Here is a 25960-nt window from a genome sequence, read left to right as displayed (position 1 = left end):
TTTTCCTTGCCTGTCAGTTGGTTTAAGCTTAAATACCGCATGGTCAGAAATAAACTCACGGTGATGAGAGTATTGCAGTGCGGCGCTGTATAGATTTCAGGACATGCAACATGGTAGATATGATTATTAGTTGGTGCACTTGTGGAGTACGTTGAAAAAATATAGTTTCACATTCTGCCACCAGGCGAAAATATGACGCTGTAAGCAGGCAGAATCTGAAATGTGTCCTGTTTGATGTCACTATGCCGTTTGTTGCTTGGCTACGCCCATTGATTTCTTTTGTGAAGTGACTGTTGGTGTAAAGGATTAAAAATGCTGACGTTTTCCGTACGAAACACAAGGGCTATTGAAAAGTAAGATCGTACAGTGGTGGCAATCTCGTTTTATACCAGCTGCAGCAGTTGTAACACAACATTGCTTGCATATCACCGACAGAAACAGCTCAAAAGTGACCCTGTTTCATTAAATGGCCTACAGAATATGATGAAGAAATTTGAAGATACAAGTGAATTAGATGGTGCAGCAGTGAGTGGGAGGTGGTCCATTCCAATGGCAGCTGATGAAGTTGCTGTAGTTATAGCCGACCATACAGCACATGCCTCAAATTCTGCAGCCGGTGATGAACGTGTGCCACGAGAATTTTCTCTGCCCTGATCAACAAGTGAAAAATTTTCGCTGCGCATTTTGAATTAGTATCCCTAAATGACTGAGAACGTGCATAAAATGAACGTAACTGTTTTTTTTTTTGACGAAGTATATGGTCATGGTGTTTCCCTCCGCCACATGTTGTAAGGAATATCCAATGCACTCAGATTGTGTGACTGTGTGGTCGGCTTTCACAAGCTCCTTTGTTCTGGATCCGTTTGTCTTCGCAGAGATGACACCTCGGGGGCCCATTAGGTGCATAGTGACATCTGTACGTTATAAAGACGTCCTTGTGGAACACATGATGCCATCTTTGCAAGAACGCAGCTGTGTCTACACCACTGTTTTTAAGCGCGATGTGGCCACACTATATGTCAGTTGAGAGGTGAAGGATTTGCTTAGAGAAATTTTCGGTAATGACAGCGTCGTCTCTAGGCAGTCTGAAGATGTGTAGTCCTCCAGATCTCTCGACCTAAATCCATATGACGACGGTACTGAAAACATGTTGTAAATTTTGATCGTTATGTGTTTGATCGTTCCTCCTCTTTTCAGGAACCCACACCATAATCTGACTGCTTACAGTGCCATATTTTCGTCTGGTTGCAGAAAATGGAACTACTATTTTTTCAGCATTCACAGTGTGCGCACTGATTATTGAACAGACCGCCGATGTTTCGGCGTCTGGTTGTCCATTTAGTCCGCACCGCAGCTCTCGGAACACCTTCAGTTTAATTATAAGCACCTGATAATACTTCGTATGTGAAGAGGTTGAAAAATCAGCCAACCAGTAGCAAACCAAAGGTTTACTTAACCCTTGACCTAGGTTTCGATATTTATAAAAATATCTTCCTCAGAAGGAGTGGGCCCTCAAAATGTGTATAAACGGCTACAAACTATTTTTACATACGTAACAAAATATTAATAACAGAAAAAATGTATGTGATGTAAGCGTACTCACTTGTTACGCCAAATGGTGTTAAATTACAGTAACTGAAGCTGAGCGGCTCTTGTCGTATACGTATAAAATTGGTATATAAATCAGAAACTTCAAATGCCATTGTTTAAGACAGCAGCCTGATTCCATTCAGCGTACGTGAGAATAAATGCACACATGTATTCGCCCACTGTTTAAGTTTCTTGTCTACATATAAATGTAACAGGAGTCCAAAGAATAAAATATTTTTATAATATAACTATTCGCCATGCCAGAGACAAAGCCAGTTGTTCAAAGGTGTAGGCTCAAGAGATAGGAAAAATTGAGATGCAGAGAACGCTGAATACATGAGCGTAAGAACTGTGCCTTGTTTGTGTTAAGTAACAGGATTTCACATTAAAGTAAAATGAAAATTTCTTCTACAAGACTACTAATAATGCAGTAAATTTACAGGTATACCTTACGTACAAAATTTCTAATACATTAGCTGACCGAGTAATATCGTACGTAAATTCAGCGGGCAGAAGCTACTAGAGTTCTATTTACAAAGGCCCATTTTTATAGTGCGTGGGAAAACCAGAGGAAATATGAGCTAAAACAACGTCACTAAAAAGAGAAACATGCGCTTAACACTACGGAAGCTTAGGCGATAATGAAAAATTGGAATGCTGTGGGCGCTATATACGTGCGCGTAAGCAGTGCGTCTTGCTGGTGATACGTAGCGTACTTTTAAATGAAGGAAAAATGACAATCACTTATTGAAGGCCAGTAATAAATGCAATAATCTTACAAGTATAAATTAAATTCAAAATTATCTCCAAAACATTTATATAGGAGAGTGGTACTGCACGTAAATTTAGTGTGCAGCCTCGCGGAGTGGCCGCGCGGTTTGAGGCACCATACTAGGAATTGTGCGGCCCCTCCCGCAGGAGGTTCACGTCCTCCTTCGGGCATGGGTGTGTGTGTGTGTGTTTATAGATCTTAACATAGGTTAGTTTAAGTTACTTTAAGTTGTGTATAAGTCTAGGGACCGATGACCTCAGTAGAATGGTCCATTAGAAATTCACACACACACACACACACACACACACACACACACTTAGTGTGAGGAAAAATAACTGTTCAAATACAGAAAATTACTTCTGTTGCAAAAAGGTGGAAGAAAGAGTAAAATGGATAAAGGCGCATCACTACATAAAAAACTGAGAACCTTCTGCTTAACTGTACGGAGGCTTACGAAGAAGAAATGTAAACCATATTACAAAATGCAGCTTTTTTTCCTCGATAATGAATCCCAGTGATATAGTAGCGCAACAGTAGAGAGTAAGTATTTTGAGAGAAACGGCAATGTTAACAGAGATTGGTAAGCACGTATTATGTGACCGTCAGCACCGGTATGTGTTTCAACGCCGAAAGATAATTTTTATGACTGGTACTACGAAAAGGCGAAAACGTTTCGCTAGTTGGTAAACACTTAATTTCTTTGTTAACCTTGATACTGTCTCTCAATTTTTGAAAAATAGTGTTGTATATTTTGTCATTCGATATTCCATAAAATGAGAGCTATTGTTGGAGATCCCTCGCTGAGCGCCACTTATGCAGTGACACTGTCAGCCATTTCAATAATTTCTAGGTCTCAGACTGCTGCACGTAAATCAACAGCAACAATTTATTTCTTTATTTGGGAACATTGCACGAAGGCAAAGCGGCTAATAGTCAACCGCATTCATTTAAACAAACAAATGCATCACTACGCTAAATAATTGCCCAGTACTTTCTACAATGCTGGGTATTGTATTTGTAGGTAAGTAATACCAAGCGTGCTCCTGATTACAGCTGCGTGTACACCTCCACATGCCTCCGAGAAAGGAAGTGCTGCAGCTCCAATGGCTGAACCATATTAAGAATGATTTCAGCATGCGTGTCTTCTGCTCTCTCAGCATTTCCAGCAACTTGTGCTTCTGTAGTCTGTAGACTCGTTAAAAAAGCACTCCGTCTTCAGGCCACGAGTGGCCAACCGGGCCCACCCGACCGCCGTGTCATCCTCAGTGGAGGATGCGGATAGGAGGGGCGTGGGGTGAGCACACCGCTCTCCCGGTCGTTATGATGGTATTCTTGACCGAAGTCGCTACTATTCGGTCCAGTATCTCCTCAATTGATATCACGAGGCTGAGTGCAACATGTAGACTCGTTAACCTTCAGTTATACAAATACAGAGTTAAACGGATAAATGACTGTAGTTGGTGGTTCAACAGAGACGTCTCCGTGCTTTAAAATAGTATGTATTGGTTTTTAACTATCAGTGAATGGGTATTTCATCTGTGAGGCAAAAGTGGTGCAACTCCAAGTGAAAAGTGCGGAGTCGTCCAGCGTTTCTCAAGATGGTTGGAGGTTCTGGCTGATTAAAACTGTGTGCCCGACCGAGACTCGAACTCGAGACCTTTGCCTTTCGCGGGCAAATGCTCTACCATCTGAGCTACCGAAGCACGACTCACGCCCGGTCCTCACAGCCTTACTTCTGCCAGTATCTCGTCTCCTACCTTCCAAACTTTACAGAAGCTCTCCTGCGAACCTTGCAGAACTAGCACTGGGGGATGTTTCCAGTTTTAATCTGCCAGGAAGTTTCATATCAGCGCACACTCCGCTGCTGAGTGAAAATCTCATTCTGGAATGGTTGGAGGCTCTCGCATCCTGTTGTGGTAGGGAGACTTCCACTGAAAGCCCGTCATGAACCAATCAGGAAGCAAACAGTCTACGTCTTGATACGAGCGTTAATCATAACATTTAATTATTGGGAATCACCGGAATAGAGATCCGTGATATCTTCCCAGGCAAATGTCAAATCCTAATACACAAAAATAACTGGTAAATGTACATATATTGTTTTATGTAGTCATTAAAAATCAAACAAAACTTCGTTCGCGAAGTTAGACCAAATTTCAATCTAGGGATTTATTTAAATTACGTAACACTTGCCCATCTCACCTGAGCATCAGGGTTAGATGGACATACACTCGAGGGATATATGGCGAGCTGGCGATGCATCTTAAAAGTAAAGAGGAAATCCTATTAAAAGAGTATTCAATAACGTTAACTTGTTTCTACTGAACTACTCGTTACACGTGACTTTTATAGAGGAAAATATAGGAAATCACACAAGTCATTCCTCGTTAGCTAAACCCAAACAGGCAGCTGGATTCATTTCAGTTTTCGAATCGCAAGCTGTTTTTATTTTTCTCTCTAGTTTTTTTCCCTCGGAATATAACACTCTGTAGAATCTTTTCTTACTAAATAACTATCATATTACAATGTAGGCTTTCACGACTGGTATAGTCTTCACTTAAAACTTACAGGCTGATAGGCCGTGGTCGAAGTAAAAACTCTCCCCTGACGTTTCGTCTCCGACTGCGGGAGACATTCTCCGAGGTGCAGCGGCGAACTTCAGCAGTTTTATACATCGACCACGGCCTGTCAGCCCGGAAGTTTTAAGTGAATACCTATAATCTTTTCCGTATTAATAGTAATTTGAAGTCTTCTTTTCTCTATCTGACTTTAGTGGAACCAATCTTGGGAGTGTACTTGGTTGGCATCTGTAAAGAAATAAATTTTTGTCAAAACTCAAAAATCAACGAAGTTTTACAGGCTGACTAACTGTGTCAAAAATGGTATAGCCATCTCCCCCAGACGGCAGTGAGAGAGAGATAACTATAACGCGTCATCGATCATGTTGGACTTAAACGCAAATAGAAACAAAATGACTGTATGCAGCAGATCGTATACATCCCTGAAACGTAAGTTATCGTAAGTCTAACTTTGGAAAAATGGAGAAGTGTTGGAGTGATATACAGGGTGAACATTAATAGAACCGACAAACTGCAGAGAGGGATTCCTGACTGTAAATGGAGCTAAAGGTCCTATCAACATGTGTCCGGAAATGGACGGTGTGCGTGCAACGACAACAGATCGTCGGGGAACGTAGTACAGAGCTGCATCGCATGCATGTCACAAAAAATTTTCAAAGTGACCTACGTAGGATTTTAGCTAATAGGAATAGTAGCTGTGTAATGAGGGATACACATAATCATTCTTCGGCCTACACATGTTATGCAGACCATTTTCCTGGAGCTTGTATTAGTGTTCATCTTGTAGAACCCGGTCTTCCAAATCTGATGTACGCACGGCCCCCCACCTCCCTGCACATTCGTCTGCGTGAAAGGATAAATGATCACATAAACTGCCAGAAAGGGTTTTAAATGTTGTGCCAAGCGGTTAGTGTCTTTGAGGGTACTTGATTTGGTATAGCCGTACTGCCTCTCGACCGTTTCCATCTGCTTGGCCGTACAAAAACACCAACTCGGCTTGTTCCCCACATGAATACCGAACCATTCTACTGGTTACAGTACTCTGCGGCTCGTTCCCCACATGAATACCGAACCATTCTGCTGGGTTCAGTACGCTGCGTCAATCATACCTCTGCAACACACTAGGAACACACGGCATGTGGTTAGAGAAACGTTCATTCATCAGCGCCCCCTATCATGGCAACAACGCGTTTCCGGACACATGTTCAAAGGACCTTCCTCCCGCCATTTTCGGTCGGGAACCCGTCCCTCAAGTTTGTCGCTTTTATTAATGTTCGCCCTGCATAATGTTAAGGTGTATTAAAACGAAAATCATGAAACATACTTATTGTTGAAATAAATAATCAAGGGAAGCATAAAAGTGTCACTCGCGACTAAGACTCATTATCAACTGACCGTCAGGGCTGTAAAACCGGTAATTGGAGAACTACAGTAGTTGAGTCATCTCCCCTGTATGGCTATCCATCCATGTTTTATGCTAACTCCAAACGTCAACCGGCGATCATAAAGCTTGGGTTTAATCCTTCTCTACATACTACCGGTAAAGTTGGTATTACATAGTACTTATTCAATGCGACATCTATCCGAATGATGGATGACTTGGTGCAGATCTGATTGTAGACATCTGTATTGTGATCTTCAGGGAACCTCGAAAGCCATTCCCACTTTATTCTGGAAGTGCCTCCACGCACTTATTTCTTCTTTCAAGGAAAAAGGAAAATTCCAGCTCAGATGAATACGAGACGATGCAAAATTCGCTAGCCCAGAGGAGCAGCATGTGTGTTTCCTGTGCCAAACGAGCTGTGACAGCTTCTACCACTTCACGCAATCCTTTGGTTTGATAGCCTGCTGCAATCTCATCACGAGATTTCGGTAGTATGCTGCTGCTACGGCTTGCCTCCTACAAGCGCAATCTGTTAGGACCACACCGCGGTAGCTCTAGAAAACAAACAGCATCACCGCTCCCGTTGGGGACAGTGTCTTCGCTCATTTCGGCTGCGGTGGATCTACAGGTTTCCAGTGTTTGCTTTGTTATTTTGCATCGAGGTCCTAGTGTTGAGTTGATCAGGGGGCTAAAAGTGTCATTTGGCTTAGTCTCACACAGTTGATGCATTATTTGTGGTGCAACTTCGGTTTGGCGAGCTTTTTGAATGGGTGCCAACGGTAACAGAGTGCGGCGTACGTAGGCTTTGTCTTGTTAAAAATGTCGTACAAGTTTCTAAAAACTTATTAACTACTGAATTTTACTTTCACATATTGATTTTAAAATATTTATGGCTATTATACTGTAATTTCTTGTCGAAACCCAACGTTTCGTCCCGGTTGTGGAGGACATCTTCAAGTGGGATTTAGTTCCTTGCGAGGACGACTGGACACGCAGTCCCGAGCTCCGAAATCAACTCGCAACACTGGTAGTTGCTATTCTTCCGAGGCTGATGGAACATTTCGATACCGCAGTGTGCGACGCTATGCTGGCTACGAAGTCAAGTATAAACTAAAGTTGGTAACGCCAGCAGCAGCAACTTAGGTGCTTCGAGATTTCCCTTGGCCGTAAGTGGAATGCCGCTCCCCTTTAATCTCCTTCTTACAAATCCCTAATAAGATAAGATGCGTCCCTCTCCACATACTTCAGCAAATAATTCATGTTTCATCACAGAATATAATCTATTAGGCTCAATAGAGTAGTTCTATTAGCAGCCCGTCCGTCTTCGTCAGTGTCGGGGGAAAAAAAATCCGTTTGATCATCTAGGTTCTTGTTTCTTTTCTGACTTCAGTCTCGATTTCCGTGCGCCAGTGTCTCCCATTCTGCCAGCCGCGGTGGCCGTGCGGTTCTAGGCGCTGCAGTCCGGAACCGTGGGACTGCTACGATCGCAGGTTCCAATCCTGCCTCGGGCATGGATGTGTGTGATGTCCTTAGGTTAGTTAGGTTTAAGTAGTTCTAACTTCTAGGGGACTGATGACCTAAGATGTTAAGTCCCATAGTGCTCAGAGCCATTTGAACCAATCTCCCATTCTCTTGTCATTCCCTAGTCTCCGCAGAGAATTAGTCTATCACTTCTTCGTCATTCATACCCGTTTGACCACACTGGAGGCGCCTGCGCCCCCAAATAGCCGTTCCACCAACTCAACATCGACTCCTGCAGACTGGTTTCCTCTTCAGCTGCAGAAAAGACATTACCACACGACACTGCACTCTGTCAGTTGAATGCGCCGTTTTGTCTTGGTTCTTCTAGCGGCGTGCTGTGACGCGGGTAATTCAACTGGACTGCAGGCATGTACCTACAAACAACAAAGAATCAAAAACACAACTTTCACGTTTCCAGGTGAAAACTATATCCCGCTGCGAAAGATCTGGCGTAAAACTCAGCAGATGTCATCAGCAATATCAAAACATTAATTATGTAGCTTTTTATACATCCTCATATAGCTGTTGAACCTTCACTCCTCTGTATCTTCTGAGACCCCGCTGCAGTTTTTGTGGCATCACTGCAATGTAATACATTATTCAGACACCGGTAGAGGCTACCGACGCCATTCGAGCTTCTTACAGGCTCTCACTTATTGGTGGTTGTCTTGCGACTGCACGGCTTACTGGATTTCACCTGGACGACATAAAAAGCGCCCTAGGCAATCTTCATCGGTTCTCAGGTGTTACATATGAACCGCATGCTGTATTTCTTCAGGCATCACAGCGGTTAATATCAGAGAAAATGGTGGGCATAGTTTTAGCTTTGGCCCTGTACCTTCAGTAGCAGACAGGTAGTGCAGAAGATTCTGCGCCTGGTCACAGATGGCAGACAACGATTTTATGGCTGCCTTACATGGAAAAGTCTGCCTTCTTAGCTGAATAATCAGCGCGGTTGACTATCATATGGAGCACCCGGATTCTACCGATTATTAGAGGTTCAAAAGTCAAGAGGCCCAACAACGACAGGGAGAGCGGTGTGCTGACCCTCACTACTGCATTCTGTAACAGAGCGATCGGTGGCACCCGACTGGTCCGTTCCCGGGTAGAACGCAGAACTTTACCCAACCACTTTTCCACAGAAAGTTTTTTTTTTTTGCTGTCTTACGAAAAACAGGGGTCACACACACGGAGCATTTACAAAAAAAGGGCGGCATCGCAAGTTGTATCTAACATGCCAATTTTCCTGGTGAAACCAGTTGTGGTAGTAGCTTATAAAAAATCAGAGTTTGCGGTCTAGTTTTGCCACCACGGCACTTTTAGGCTATATGTACAAAGAACTACGTAAATGTGCAAAGGACAGCCGTATGTGTACTAACCGAAACCACATACTTAGTACCAGCTTCACAACTTTTGCGAAAACTATCCCTATTAACACGTGCTCCATGTCGTCACTGTTGTTCCTGCAAGATATCAAATATAATCGAAAACGTGGATAGTTCAATTTAAAAGAAAAGTGTACTGATCGCAGTGTGAAAAAAAAATCAGTGTTACCTAGAAAAAGCGTCGCACAATGAAGGGATTTCATTTACGTAAAACTGTTATTTCGATAACTTCGACGTGAAACACTGTATATTGCTAAGGCACCCTCTATTTTAATATTGCTGAAGCTCTGTTTTTAGGTACTGCTTTATACTACTACCTTCCGGCTGTACCGGTAGGGGAAGGATGAGTTAGGCTGTGGAATCGTCGTCCATGTGAGTAACTTTTAAAGGAGAATACAGGAATCTGTTAAATACATTGCCTTGTTTATTCCTAGATTACGATTACACAGGGAAGGTCGAGGGAAGCCGCAAAATCTGTCTCACGTGGCCAGTACTGCCGAAGCACGGAATGGGAAAAAGAGAAAGTATGAGAAGATGTGTTGACGTGTCGGGACACAGCTGCAGATATTGAGTCCGTTCTGAGACCACAACTTTGTTCCCACCTCCTGAGACCCCGCAAGGATTTGCGGCTTTGATTTGTTGCCTGTTGAGCGGGAGTGGGTCTTTATTGGGATATTTCACCTAAATACATTAATTTGGTCGAGCAATATCTGACACATTGAAACTAACATCATGTCAACCATCCAGGAATTCATCTGACTATGAAATCGAACAATGATCACCTTAAACTCACTTTATTACAGTCCTTATCTCTTTGCATGTAAGTAATGACGTGAAGGCCGTACCGTAATTCCTGTTGGTTTGTATATAATGGAAGACAATACCACAGATATATTTACATGTGCATCTATTGCTGGAGTTGAAAGCATGCTGGGCTTCTAAATGTAAACAAATCTTCTAAATTAAAACTGGAATTACTGAATGTCCTTACGTAAGCTTCGCCTTTTCCAAAAGTTCGCTTCTGTGTTGCCACTGTATTTCATCATATTTACAGTCTATAAGTAACAGCAGTGGCTGCTTCAGAATCAGTGGTTCACTCGGTACCAACACCTCATCTCTGGCGAACTTTAATTTCAACCTCAGCCGGATCTGTTAGGTAGTCTGAAATCTGCCTTCTATTACTCTTGCTAAACAGATAAACCTTCCTCCCTTTTTTTATATTCCTATTAACTTCCATATTCAGGGATGCTGCAACGGCCTTATGATCACTGATTCCCTGTTCTGCACTTACAGAGTCGAAAAGTTCGGGTCTGTTTGTTATCAGTAGGTCCAAGATGTTGTCTCCACGAGTCGGTTCTCTGTTTAATTGCTCGAGGTAATTTTCGGATAGTGCACTCAGTATAATGTCACTCGATGCTCTGTCCCTACCACCCGTCCTAAACATCTGAGTGTCCCTGTCTATATCTGGTAAATTGAAATCTCCACCTAAGACCATAACATGCTGAGAAAATTTATGTGAAATGTATTCCAAATTTTCTCTCAGTTGTTCTGCCACTAATGCTGCTGAGTCGGGGGGTCGGTAAAAGGAGCCAATTATTAACCTAGCTCGGTTGTTGAGTGTAACCTCCACCCATAATAATTCACAGGAACTATCCACTTCTACTTCACTACAGGATAAACTACTACTAACAGCGACGAAGTATCCCGTTGCCCTATGACAATAACTTCTGTTAACTGCACGTTCCTGAGATGTACTCTGCGTTGTCTGATAGCAGGCCAGAGATACGAACTATTTCGGGGTGGCTTCGTTCCTATCTCTCCCACTAAACAAAACATCGCTCTGGCCGTTCTCAGAGTTGTCTCACGTTTCCCTTCACATGCGGAGGTGAGCGTGTGGTTCTGCGAATTACACTGAGGTAGACTTCCTGAAGGATTAGCGACCTACACAGGATTCTTCGCACTTACCGTCGTTAAACTTACTGTTCCAGTTGCCTCACATTCAGCTATACCTGCAGGTCGGTATATTAAACCGAAGTCCAAGTTGTGTTGGAAATCACTAGTGCTAATTCATATTTTATTACTCAGTGGGGATCAATTCATTTCAGTTTAACTTTACTACCTCTCACTGACGTTACACACTACACCGCAACCTAGGGGATGTTTCCAGGATGAAATGTTCACTCTGCAGTGGAGTACGCTGCGCTATGATACTTCCTGGCAGATTAAAACTATTTCCTCTGGGTGGTGACTAAACTATGTCTCCGCAATAGACTGTTAGTCTTGCAAGGTTCGCAGGAGACCTGTGAAGTCTGGAAGTTAGGTGACTAGGGACTGGCGGAAGTAAAGCTGCGAGAACGGGTCTTGTGAGTCGTGCTTGGGTAGCTGGGGAACACTTGCCCGCGATTCGCCAAAGTCCCGAATCGGAGTCTCGGTCTGGCGCAATGTTTTAATCTGCCAGGAGGTCTAAAAGTGTAACCAAGCCTGTAATTTTTCACCCTTACGATGGTGTAATGTGTGAACTATCACCAGTATGGCCTTTACAATAAAACGTGGTGTATCCCACACTGGCACCATACACAGTAATGAGAAAAAGGATTCAGTAAACCGTTCAAAGTCAGTTTACGACCCTTCACCATCAGGGACTTTCTCGACATACCATGCACACAGTTCTCGTCAAGGCTATCATTGTTGTCCTATATTGGCGCTGTAACGAAAAAATCCTCAGCAATAAATATAAATGGAACATCAAAAACAACATTAGTGTTTTTCGTTTGAGAATGTGACATTTATTTTTCAAGCTGTTACGGAAGTGTCCACCTACAATGCCTTCCAAGGACAGAGTTCGATGTTATTCAAGCATAACACATTTACATTCAGATAATCGCAATATTCAGGGTAGATGTGGCACAATAATGTTTCTCAGATTTTACGAGAAAGTGTGTCGCCAGTCGTTTTCTATAAAACATGAATTCTTTGGCTGTGAGAGGGAGAAAGAGAGAGAGAGAGAGAGAGAGAGAGAGAGAGGGATGATCAAAAGTCGTACTGGTGTATACAGTGTACTAAAAATACAATGTACTATGTTTCCAGGACAGTTAACATTCAGACTTTCATTATCTTCGGTATATTAACCTTGTACAAAATTATGAAATGGCTTCTGTCATATTAAACTCCACTTCTATTTAACGAACATTCACTGTGAAGGATTTTATTTTAAGAATGCTTTTGTATCCTACGTAGAGTCACTGGCAGAGACCAAATGTATCATTTCTCAACCGAGTTTTCTATCGACGTGCAACGTTACTTACCAAAATTAATGATTGAGACATCATTTTCAAGATTTAGTTCACACTAATGACGAAAAACATGTATACAAAAAGTTTAAAGACATTATTTCCCTTAAAAAACATTATTTTCAAAACATCATTATAAAAACAATATATAAGGTGCAAAAATGGACAATTTCTTTAACTAACGTGCACGACAGCTTTTGCAGTTATTTAGATTCTTTGCGCAAGCGTACTCTACCATGTGAATTCTATCATAGTCGTCGTTGTAAAGAATTTAAAAGGTGCCATCTATCGCCAATCCAGTTTCACTAATATCCACTACAGCGGTTGGAGTTGTTTACTTTCCTTAAGCAAACATTGTATTCTGCGCGAATAATCTGAATTACATGTACGTTCATCTCCACAGGTAAGTACTGTTTACTTTTATAACGTAGTTTACACCTTACTTTATTTAACGTGTACTTCGTCACTTATTTACAAAGATTATAACGTTACGCTACACTTTTGCGTCAGCGAAGTGACCAAATTTCCTACATTTTGTTACTGCAATTTTGATAGTTTTATCAGTATCATACCAAATGCCGCATAAATCAATGAAAAATGTGGCGCAGTTCTATTCAACGATGGATCTGTGTTTAGAAAATTGTAATAGGACAACAATTAATGAATACGTCATTTCCATTTAATTGCCAGGAGAGGCAAAAGTTTACCCCAATTCTTATGCTGTCCAGTTGGAAGAGATAAACAAGGTTAAACTGTACCCTGTAGAAATACTAAAATAGAAATCCGTCCGTTTTACCACCACATTAACTGCTGTTACAGAAACATGCTATTATTATTATGTTAACTAGAATACTTAACGCTAGCCATGGATTAGTTAATGGTGTAAAATTAGTGGTAACTCATTTAGGCCAGTTAATCTACAGTGATAAATTCATTGCCCCCGATAAAACTGTGCTCATATCTGGCTTTAACTCACGCCTTCTTATCCAACCATGCCTTTAGAAATGATAGGAAAAAATTCCTAATAAAAGTAGCCTTGCCTATGAGCTCTACTTAAGCGTAAGATCGGAAGCTTCAAAGGGCAGGATTTTACTTGCTGGGACCTGATCGTTTTCCTGGACGGTTATACGTGGCCTTTTCACGAGTTCGCACATTCTGTGATACTCATGTTTGTGCTAAAGAGACATACAGCCGAAAAGTCAGTGTACCTTTCAAGCGTAGAGCTCGCAGTTCTCCGCTATATGTCATATTGTGGTTTCCTCCGTACCATATTCGCATGTACTATTTTCAAAATAACCCCACCTTTCCAAGATGTAACCAGATTTCCCTCGTCCATTTCGTACGCGGTTGAGTCTCAATCATTCGCTTAGGGATGTATCAAAGCCTACAATCTATATCCTTGAATTTTGAATTACTGGCGCCTTGTAGGATGGATGTTATTTAGATTAGATTAGATTTGATTAATACTAGTTCCATGGATGATGAATACGATATTTCCTAATGATGTGGAACGAGTCAAATTTTCCAATACATGACATAATTAAGTTAATTTAACAACATAATTAAGTTAATAAAACAACTTTTTTATTAATTTTTTTGTTTTTTTCTTTTTTTCTTAATTTATATCTAAAAATTCCTCTATGGAGTAGAAGGAGTTGTCATTCAGAAATTCTTTTAATTTCTTCTTAAATACTTGTTGGTTATCTGTCAGACTTTTGATACTATTTGGTAAGTGACCAAAGACTTCAGTGGCAGTATAATTCACCCCTTTCTGTGCCAAAGTTAGATTTAATATTGAATTGTGAAGATCATCCTTTCTCCTAGTATTGTAGTTATGCACACTGCTATTACTTTTGAATTGGGTTTGGCTGTTAATAACAAATTTCATAAGAGAGTATATATACTGAGAAGCTACTGTGAATATCCCTAGATCCTTAAATAAATGTCTGCAGGATGATCTTGGGTGGACTCCAGCTATTATTCTGATTACACACTTTTGTGCAATAAATACTTTATTCCTCAGTGATGAATTACCCCAAAATATGATGCCATATGAAAGCAATGAGTGAGAACAGGCGTAGTAAGCTAATTTACTAAGATGTTTATCACCAAAATTTGCAATGACCCTTATTGCATAAGTAGCTGAACTCAAACGTTTCAGCAGATCATCAATGTGTTTCTTCCAATTTAATCTCTCATCAATGGACACACCTAAAAATTTTGAATATTCTACCTTAGCTATATGCTTCTGATTAAGGTCTATATTTATTAATGGCGTCATACCATTTACTGTACGGAACTGTATGTACTGTGTCTTATCAAAATTCAGTGAGAGTCCGTTTACAAGAAACCACTTAGTAATTTTCTGAAAGACATTATTGACAATTTCATCAGTTAATTCTTGTTTGTCAGGTGCGATTACTATACTTGTATCATCAGCAAAGAGAACTAACTTTGCCTCATCATGAATATAGAATGGCAAGTCATTAATATATATTAAGAACAACAAAGGACCCAAGACCGACCCTTGTGGAACCCCATTCTTGATAGTTCCCCAGTTTGAGGAATGTGCTGATCTTTGCATATTATGAGAACTGCTTATTTCAACTTTCTGCACTTTTACAGTTAGGTACGAATTAAACCATTTGTGCACTGTCCCACTCATGCCACAATACTTGGGCTTGTCTAGCAAAATTTCATGATTTACACAGCGTTCTTCCCACTGCTCGGTGACATCGGAAACTGCCATGAACTCAAGATAGACGCAAAGTGGTTTCCGTGATTTCAGACGGCTTGAGTAGAAGCAGTTCTGACAGAGCCAGTAATTGTCCTCATGGATTCATTTAAAAGCACATTCATCTTAGATATGTGGCCATGTTTTCATATGCAGGGCCGAAATATTCAGCAGCTGAATAAACATGTGAAACTTCAATTCAAGTAGTGTATCTGCAGTTTGCTTCCCAGCAGTTTGCGGCTATTTTGAGCTAGACTTTTGATTGAGCCAAGTCTCCTAGGTAGCTTTGTGCTGTGCTGCTTAAATGAAAGTGTCTGAACGAGGATCACACCCAAATATTTAGGGTCGTAGTTATGGGGAACTTCGAATCCGTCAAACAAAACGTGGAATTTCTTGTATTCCTCTTTGTTATGGAGATGGAACTCTTAACATCTGTTTTACTTGTCTTTCGTTCGGAATCTCCGTTTGGGAAAATATTCGGTGTATATGGTGTCACTTGTGAGCGTATTTTGTCACAGTTTGACATCTTTTTTATTCTGCCATATTAACGCCAGGTCATCTGCTCTCTGCATCTTCCTGTAATTATTAGGCGAACTGTTGTGGAAATACATTTTAGACACTGTGGGAGCCAAGCCTGCTCTTTGAGGACACCGGTCATTGTTCAGGATTCTCTTTCTGCTAACTTTTGTGTTAAGAAAAATTGCAAACTTCCGATCAGAAAGCATCTAGTTGATTTAAGTTACTACTTTCTGACATGGAATTACAACAACAAACTTGAACATTAACCGTTGGCTCTATAGCGTTGACAGATCGACGAAAGCTGCAATCAGTTTAGTATCCGCTGAAATTTCATTAGTAACGGAGCTTAATAACAGAATATAATATAATATTTGCAAATAAACAAGCAACTGACCTTGTAACTATTGCAAAGAGTATCAATACTATAAAATAAGTTGATGATTCGCGTAGTGTAATTGTTAAACATGACATTTCAATAGTTTCTGGCGTGAATCTAAATAGCAGTTATATACTAAGCACTGTTTTCATCGCCGTTGATTTCTGTTATGCAGATACAGTAATATGATGTCTCCAAACAGAAACGAACTTCAGTCATACTCCTTTTCGTTAAGCTGCCAGACACTGAAGGTCTCAATCCCACTGTTCCTCCGGCAGTCTCTGCGTGGAGTGTTTACCTCCTGAGCTCCGATACACCGGAGGTAACAGCTTTTAGCCACAAACAAAGGAAGGGATTGTTAATCTCCAACCCCGGGTCTTCTTTCTCGTTTCCTTGCGGCAGCGGCAGCGGTAGCACTCTCATCACAGTGGAAGCGCACACCGCAGTGGCTCTGTTATTTCAGACCGCGTTACACCACGCCTCACTGGCTGGGCCGCCCACTAAGAGCAGCCCGTCTCCTTCGCTCGGCAAATACTTCTTCTCTCTCCCCATTTTCTTCAAGAGGCCCACGCCAACCAATTCCACGCGCTCTAGAGAGCCGTCTCGAGATTTTAAGATACAGAATTCCGTCGTTGTTCCTGCTGGGATTTAACTTCCGACGTGACGACTCCACCAAATTACCTGCCGCCCGTCGTTCCGGACGCATCAGCGACTTGATTGGACGTCTGTCTCATTCCGCGTCCTAGATTCCAATGAAGGAGTTAGAATGGGTACTTTCACAGCTCCCACCTCTTGGTAACAATGCCTACTCTACTGGGCGAAAGCGGACTCCACCGACAAAACTGCGGAGCTCTTGTATTGTTTCAGGAGAAATAGTACATGTATCAGGAAGCGTAACTGCACAGGGCGAGGCAGGAGGAAAGGTACATGGCGTGAGGTGCGATGGTGCTTCCGAAAAAAAAAAAAAAAAAAAAAAGTGAACTTACGTCCGGCTTTTAAGAATTTCCGAGGTAACTAATGAAAACAATGAGTCACAGGACGAATTTCAGAGATAATAATTAAACACTGCGATCTAATATTCTGTTTAATTGTGTAAAGTGCCTCACAAAAGACTTTCAAAAGTTAATCGTCAACTTCAATGTACACTCCTGGAAATTGAAATAAGAACACTGTGAATTCATTGTCCCATGAAGGGGAAACTTTATTGACACATTCCTGGGGTCAGATACATCACATGATCACACTGACAGAACCACAGGCACATACACACAGGCAACAGAGCATGCACAATGCCGGCACTAGTACAGTGTATATCCACCTTTCGCAGCAATGCAGGCTGCTATTCTCCCATGGAGACGATCGTAGAGATGCTGGATGTAGTCCTGTGGAAGGGCTTGCCATGCCATTTCCACCTGGCGCCTCAGTTGGACCAGCGTTCGTGCTGGACGTGCAGACCGCGTGAGACGACGCTTCATCCAGTCCCAAACATGCTCAATGGGGGACAGATCCGGAGATCTTGCTGGCCAGGGTAGTTGACTTACACCTTCTAGAGCACGTTGGGTGGCACGGGATACATGAGGACGTGCATTGTCCTGTTGGAACAGCAAGTTCCCTTGTCGGTCTAGGAATGGTAGAACGATGGGTTCGATGACGGTTTGGATGTACCGTGCACTATTCAGTGTCCCCTCGACGATCACCAGTGGTGTACGGCCAGTGTAGGAGATCGCTCCCCACACCATGATGCCGGGTGTTGGCCCTGTGTGCCTCGGTCGTATGCAGTCCTGATTGTGGCGCTCACCTGCACGGCGCCAAACACGCATACGACCATCATTGGCACCAAGGCAGAAGCGACTCTCATCGCTGAAGACGACACGTCTCCATTCGTCCCTCCATTCACGCCTGTCGCGACACCACTGGAGGCGGGCTGCACGATGTTGGGGCGTGAGCGGAAGACGGCCTAACGGTGTGCGGGACCGTAGCCCAGCTTCATGGAGACGGTTGCGAATGGTCCTCGCCGATACCCCAGGAGCAACAGTGTCCCTAATTTGCTGGGAAGTGGCGGTGCGGTCCCCTACGGCACTGCGTAGGATCCTACGGTCTTGGCGTGCATCCGTGCGTCGCTGCGGTCCGGTCCCAGGTCGACGGGCACGTGCACCTTCCGCCGACCACTGGCGACAACATCGATGTACTGTGGAGACCTCACGCCCCACGTGTTGAGCAATTCGGCGGTACGTCCACCCGGCCTCCCGCATGCCCATTACACGCCCTCGCTCAAAGTCCGTCAACTGCACATACGGTTCACGTCCACGCTGTCACGGCATGCTACCAGTGTTAAAGACTGCGATGGAGCTCCGTATGCCACGGCAAACTGGCTGACACTGACGGCGGCGGTGCACAAATGCTGCGCAGCTAGCGCCATTCGACGGCCAACACCGCGGTTCCTGGTGTGTCCGCTGTGCCGTGCGTGTGATCATTGCTTGTACAGCCCTCTCGCAGTGTCCGGAGCAAGTATGGTGTGTCTGACACACCGGTGTCAATGTGTTTTTTTTCCATTTCCAGGAGTGTATTTTGCAGATCTTTTAGACAGCTACGGTGTTGCTGATCTGAGCGCATTCGTACGGAACTCTCTATTCCACGTCTTCTGTTCACTGATGAGTCAACGTTTACATTCAACGCAATCTGTAACACGCGCAACTCTCGTGTATGAGAAAATGAAAATCTGTGCGCAACTATGGAAACAAATTTTCAACGACGTTTCTCAGTGAACGTGTGGTGCGTTATTACCGGTGAACAACTAATCAAATGTGTTGAAATGTGTGCGAAATCTTATGGGACTTAACTGCTAAGGTCATCAGTCCCTAAGCTTACACACTCCTTAACCTAAATTATCCTAAGGACAAACACACACGCTCATGCCTGAGGGAGGACTCGAACCTCCGCCGGGACCAGCCACGCAGTCCATGACTGCAACGCCTAGACCGTTCATCTAATCCCGCGCGGCCAACAACTAATCGGTACAGTAGTCTTAGATAAATCTCACTGGAGTAGGCTATCCTCACTCCTTTCAAAATGTGTCATCATAAAACGGAGAATATTCCTTTAGCAGCACGACATCGCGTGTACTTTCAGCACGACTTATGCCCGTTATTTTCAGGCACCTGTATGTCGAATACTTTACGAAAAAGGCTTATGTTTATTTGAAGTTTTTGTTCAAAATCACCATCACTATCACTCCGTAAAGCAAGTCATTTTCCACCTGACTCATCCTGTAGATTTCGTGTAACAGTGGTTACAGAGATAAATTTTTATTTCGTATGTTGGTACTAAAAATGGTAAGGGTTTATTTATTGATTTTCACTTTGCTTTAAAGGTTAGTCGAGGAATTACGTATTTGACAATATTAAATATTGTAAGGAGTATTAAAGTGTGAAAAGGCAGTAATGATGGGAAACAGTAATGTTATGGAGGAGGCAGCTGCTTCGCGCATTATAGCAACTACGGAAGTCAAAATCTGAATTGTTGTGATCCGCTGTCTTGTGTTTGTATATGAGATTTGTGTCGTTGATTCACCTACGATGGAAGTCTAACAGAACACGACTCCGTCCTATCGCCGAGTTACGTTCGTTACAGCAGCAGTCTCACTAAGTTGAACCAAAGGACGATATAGATTAGTTGGGGTGCTAGCAGCCATAAACTCAAAGAGTTACCGCTGGTAGACGCTACAAGGATCATTATAAGAATTTAATTAAAAACTGGGGAGTGACGTTGAGGGGTAAACCGGCTAATCGCAAGCGATAAGCTCAGCATTTTACAAGGTCCAGTCATAGACAAAAGAGGTACATTGTTGCATACAGCATCGTGTTGCTCATATGGAGGAGACAAAAGAAAATAACAGAATTATTTTAAAACAGAAAGTGAGCTTACTATTCGTGCTTAAAGAGTATACAAGTAAAATAAGCTTTGAAGCGCTTTCAAGGGATATGAGAAGATAAAGGGAAACATTTGGGAAAGGAGAAACAAGATAAAATTTTTCGCAGTAGACATCACACTTCATCATTTAGGATGTCATATGAACAGAAATCAACTACAGATATAAACGGGTAAACAGCAGAAGTTTTATTTAAATATCTGCATAGTTCCTGAGATGTACCAGAAACATAGTTAATAAAGGGAGTAACGATATCATCAAGGTAATGCCATCAGAGGCAAAATAAAACTTGCCGTTAGATTGAGCTGAAATAAAAATTATTTCTTAAAGATGGAATAAAATAAATACAAAGGCAACATGTAAACTTATGTAGATTGCTATCCCAAGTAGCAATTTCTGAAAACTGGAAGAAACTTGTGATTGTTATTGCTGTCAAAAGAAGACGATATTCGACAGCTGGACAAATCCCGAAATTGTTCTGTTCACAATCAAAGACGACGAGGGAACGTAAATATTGAGTAACATTATAACAAATCACGAAGAGAGTACATTGGATGCTATGTGAGCAGAGAAACGAGTTGACTTTACAACAGTAAGGCCCAAACAAGCATCACAAGTTGCGAAATTAATTACGGAAAAAACAGTAACTATAAAATAGCACTTTCTCCTATATCCTTAGAATTTGGAACAGCCTTCGACTTAGCTTCAGCTAAATACGTACTATCAATGATATAGAGCTTTAACCTCTGGCAGTATACCTAGAAAATAGGCACCATTCAGAAAGGCACAATTTAACGAGGAGTCCAGGAAACATGCCTACTTGTTACCAGAATCATTGCTAGCAATGTTAGAAGATCACCGATCATTAAGCTGGCAAACAAAATGAGGAATCCTTGTCAGTGCAACATAACCTGGCCCACCTTCGCTTTGTTGCACAGTTTGTAAGGTTTGAGTTCAAAACAGCTAAACATCAACAACTCATGGAAGAGATTAGTGGAGCAAATTTGGAAGTAGGTAAGAAAACCTACACTAAGGAAAGGATAATATATAACTTCCACTTTTTTTTGATTGATTGATCAGTTTCATGACTGGTTTAATGCATTTCGCCATGCTTCATCTCAGAGTAGTATTTTCTCGTGGTTTTTTTTCTCCTTCTCTTTATTTTAGATCAGTTTCCTTATTGGTTTAATGCATCCCACCAAGAATTCCTCTCTATTGCCAAGCTCTTCATCTTAGACTGGCACTTGCATTCTGCGTATTCAATTATTTGTTTGACGCATTCCAATCTCTTCTACAATATTAAATTTCTACAGCTACCTCTGGTGTCATATAAATTATTCCCTAAGTACTTAACGCATATCCAATTTCCACAGACCTACTTGTTGTCAGTGCCTTCCATGTGTTCCATTCTTCGTCATTCCTTCGGGGAATCTGCAAGTTAGTTATCTTATCCACTTAATTTTCTGTATCCTTCTACAGCACCACATCACAAACCCTTCGACTCTCTTCCTTTCCAGTTTTCCTGTGGGATCTTGCTCACCCGTCGCTTGTAGGGTGCCTAAACGATGCTGCGTTCTCGGACTGCTATACAACAATTCAAACAAATAAAAATAGTAGTTGTATTTCTAGAAAGCAAATTGACAACACTTAACTTTGTTTACTGCAAATGTCGCTAGCGAGAGGCGACATGAAATCAGTGAAGTTCTTGCTATACACAAAGTCCAAGTAAGCACCTGATACGGGCCACGATAATCAGATAGCGTAGCACTTATGCCCGTTGCAGACTGGGAAGATCTGAGCGGCCCATGCAGGCAGGAGCGGCGCTTTTATTCACTTCTTCCAGGTGTCGCTCTTGGCACGGCGCGGTCCAGTTTTGCGCACCATTGGCCGACGTTAGCTTATGCCTTCTCTGGTCTTCCGTACTACATCTTCGTTCCGGCGCTTGGGTTTCACCAGAACATTTCCCATAGTTCATGATTCACTACCAAACAATGATGTACTTCCCGAAGATAAATTCTCAGAACATTCTTCCCCATATTGTGGCTGATATCAGCTACCCTTCAATATGTTCGACTTTCTTCGGTTTCCTCTCACTCTGTATTTCGTATTCATTAGTCTGTAATTATATTCAACAGCTCCTGTAGTTCTTCTCCAATTTCAATACGTGCAGCAATATCATCAGTTTTAATCCCACTCTGAATTTTTCTTTTGGTTGAGAAAGAATATTTTATTTTTCCGTATGTAATGAAATCGTTGTTTGTTTTTTTATTTTTTTTTTACCAGGCCGGTATCGAGCACATTGTCATCATCATCAGGGGTCCTTTGGAAGATACATAAACATACTGGCTGCGAAATGTGTTGCGAATAATATTAGCAATAAACAAGTAAAAATTTCACGTAACTCGGGAGTTGATGTCCTATCTCCTGAACGATTTGTCGTACAATGATATATCTTTGTAGGTCCTGAACGATTTGTCGTACAATGATACATCTCTGTAGGTATGTCAGTGGCAGGTATGGATACTGTCTGGGTATAGTGTAGCGAATAGAGCTAGTACCAACAAAGCAATAAATTTAAATGTCTTGCACGATGCGGCAGTTTTTCACGCGTCTCAGTGCATATCATGTTATATCTCCTGAACCATCTCTCACCCACTACGGTCGCAGGTTCGAATCCTGCCTCGGGAATGGATGCGTGTAACGTCCTTAGGTTAGTTATGTTTGAGTAGTTCTAAGTTCTAGGGGACTGATGACCTCCGCTGTTAAGTCCCATAGTGCTCAGAGCCATTTGAACCATGTCTCGCACAACGATACAGTTTTCCTGGAACATGTAGTGATACATGTGAATATTGTCGGCAAAATGCTTAGCGAATATGGTTACTAGTAAAGAAGTAATAAATCAAACGTCTTGCTTCACGCGGCAGTTTTACTGCAGAACAACTACCATGTAACGAGCAATAAACTTCTTTCATCATTTTATGGGTTGGTCAGCGACAAATAGTTTGGTAAAGGTATGAAATTATGTGTGAAGTCTCTAAGTGCACTCATTCTCAAATATAGGGTGACTAAAGCTTAGGTATTTGCGCGTCATGGATTACATTGCTTTTTCACCCTTACCCCTAACCCTATGACAGGCAGGTGGTTCTGACCCAGTGATGCGTGATATGTGTACCAAGTTTGGTTGAAAACGGTCTAATTTCTTCTTTACAAACGTACATACATATATAAAGACATACATATATGCATCCGTTTTTATAATAAAAATGGATTCGTTTACGCGTAATTTTGTATTAGAGTTTAATCCTATTCGTCTTGTTCATTGTGGAAATAATCTCGCCACCTGGAACCCTTACATCCTGATATTACCTCCACTGTTTTGCGTTTGTTAGCTGGAATAATGGACTACTCTAGTTCACACGAGTCTCTCTTTGTTACGTATATTTCACGACCCATATGGAACACCTCAGGACTGTCCCATCAGGAACTTCTATGCTGAATAAATAGTTTCCGAGTTCTGTGAACTTAATACTGAAAAAGTATTGTATCTAAAGAAGGAACTTGAAAGGCTGGCTAACTAAGTTCTGGATACACATGTACCTAGAACTGTTGATGATTGGGGAGATCTTCTGTGTTAAACCGAAAGGCCTCTGTAAAAATTCATCTGGAGTAAAAGCGACTACAACAAAATGTCTGTAAAACAAATCATTAAACACCGATAGATGGTAAATAAAACGCTATCAGAAGGACAGTACGTGATGGCTTCTGCGATTCTCATAGTGGAATGTTATCGAAAGCTCATATGTCAATGTGGTACCAAAATAAATTCCTAGACATTCTTGTGTGATTCAGGTACTGAAATTTAGCCTAAGAAAGCAAAAGCAGATATGCTACCTCAGATGTTGCTTTATGAATGTAATTAAGTAGTTGTAGTTCAATTCTCGTAGTGCTGTAAATGTCTTACGTGTAGACCCGGCGGCGTTGAGACACCGCTGAAATCGCTAAAACTGAAGAGTCTCAGGGACCTATGCAATCCCTACCAGATTCTGTAGGGAATTTGCTGTGGAGTTGCCACTTTTTCAGTCACCAAGTACCGTAAACCTGTCGAATAACAGGATGTGCCCAGTTGGAAGAAAGCACAGGGACGACAATGGTGCCGAAAGAGAATCACGAAAGTACCCGTCCAGTGCCACTGACACCCGTGTGTTGTAGAATATAAGAAGTCTTCTGAACGCAGATGCAAAGAATTATCTCGAAAATAATGACTGCTTCCATGCCATTCATTACGAAACCACCGATCTTACGAAAGCCAACTCGCACTTTTCACACATGTCAACCTAAAATCCACGAATTAAGGCACTTACATAGACACCGTATTCCCCAACTTTCGAAGAGCGTCAAACGATGTTGACTGGATGACTGGAAGATTTCTTGGTGGAGACAAAGCAGCATGATTTCTTGTGTGGTGAGTCACTGACAGACGAAATGCACAGCGCTTTGGAACCGAATTGTACTAATCACTCATGGATCACAAAACGGGTCAGAATGCTGTAGCAGCAGCAGCGAAAAAAGCGTGCCAAATTTAAAAGGACGCAAAATCGCCAACACTGGCAGAGTTTTGGGGAGGTTTCAATTATAGCACGTACTTCAATGCGAGATGTTTTTAATAATTTCCACGACGAAAAACCCAAAGAGATTCTGGTTATACATAAAGCACACCAGTGGCAAGAAGCAGTCTCATATCTTCACTGTACGATAACAACGGTGAAGTCACCGATGACAGTGCTTTTAAAGCAAAGTTACTAATCACGGTTTTCCGACACTCGTTCACCAAAGAAGATGTATTAAATATTCCTAGATTCCAATCAAGAACAACTGTCAAGCTGAGAGACATAGAAGTAGTTATCCTCGGTATAACAAAGCAGCTCAAATCACTTAATAAAGCCATGGCCTCCGGTCCAGATTATATACCAGTCACGTTCCTTTCAGAGTATGCCCTCAGAGCTCCATGTTTAGCAGTTATATACAATCGCTCGCCCACAGTAATATCCGTACCTAAAGACTGGAAAATTGCCTAAGTCACAACAGTACAGTAAAAGGGAAGTAGCAGTAATACGCTGAATTACAGGCCCATATCACTGACGTCGATTTGCAGTAAGGTTTTGGAACATATACTGTATTCGAAAACTTTGAAGTACTTCGAGGAAAACGATTTATTGACACATAGTCGGCGCGGATTCAGAAAATACCGTTCTCGTCAAACACAACTAGCTCTTTATACTCGCGAAGTAATGAATCCTATCGACAGGGGATGTCAAATTGATTCCATATTTTTAGATTGCCAGAACGCTTTCGACACCTCTCCTCACAAGCGTCTTTTTACCAAACTGCGTGCCTATGGAATATCGCCTCAGTTGTGCCACTGGATTCGTGATTTCCTGTCAGAAAGGTCACACTTCGTAGTAATAGAGGGAAAGTGGTTGAGTGAAACAGAAGTAATATCCAGCGTTCCCCAAGGAAGTGTTATAGACCCTTTATTGTTCCTGATCTATATTAACGACATAGGAGACTATCTGAGTAGGAGTCTTAGATTGTTTGCAGATGATGCTGTCATTTACCGTCTTGTAAAGTCATCAGCTGACCAAACCGAATCGCAAAGCGATTTAGATACGATATCTTGTATGGTGTGAAAAGTGGCAATTGACCCCGAATAAAGAAAAGTGTGAAGGTATTCACATGAGTACTAAAAGAAATCCGCTAAATTTCGATTACGCAATAAGTCATAAAAATCTGAAGGCTACAAATTCAACTAAATACTTAGGGATTACAGTTACAAATAAACTAAATTGGTTCGATCACATAGATAATGTTGTGGGTAGAGCAAA

This window comes from Schistocerca cancellata, chromosome 5, assembly GCF_023864275.1.
Source record: "Schistocerca cancellata isolate TAMUIC-IGC-003103 chromosome 5, iqSchCanc2.1, whole genome shotgun sequence".
NCBI classification, from domain to species: Eukaryota; Metazoa; Arthropoda; class Insecta; order Orthoptera; family Acrididae; genus Schistocerca; species Schistocerca cancellata.
Note: the sequence above shows the minus strand (reverse complement) of the source record.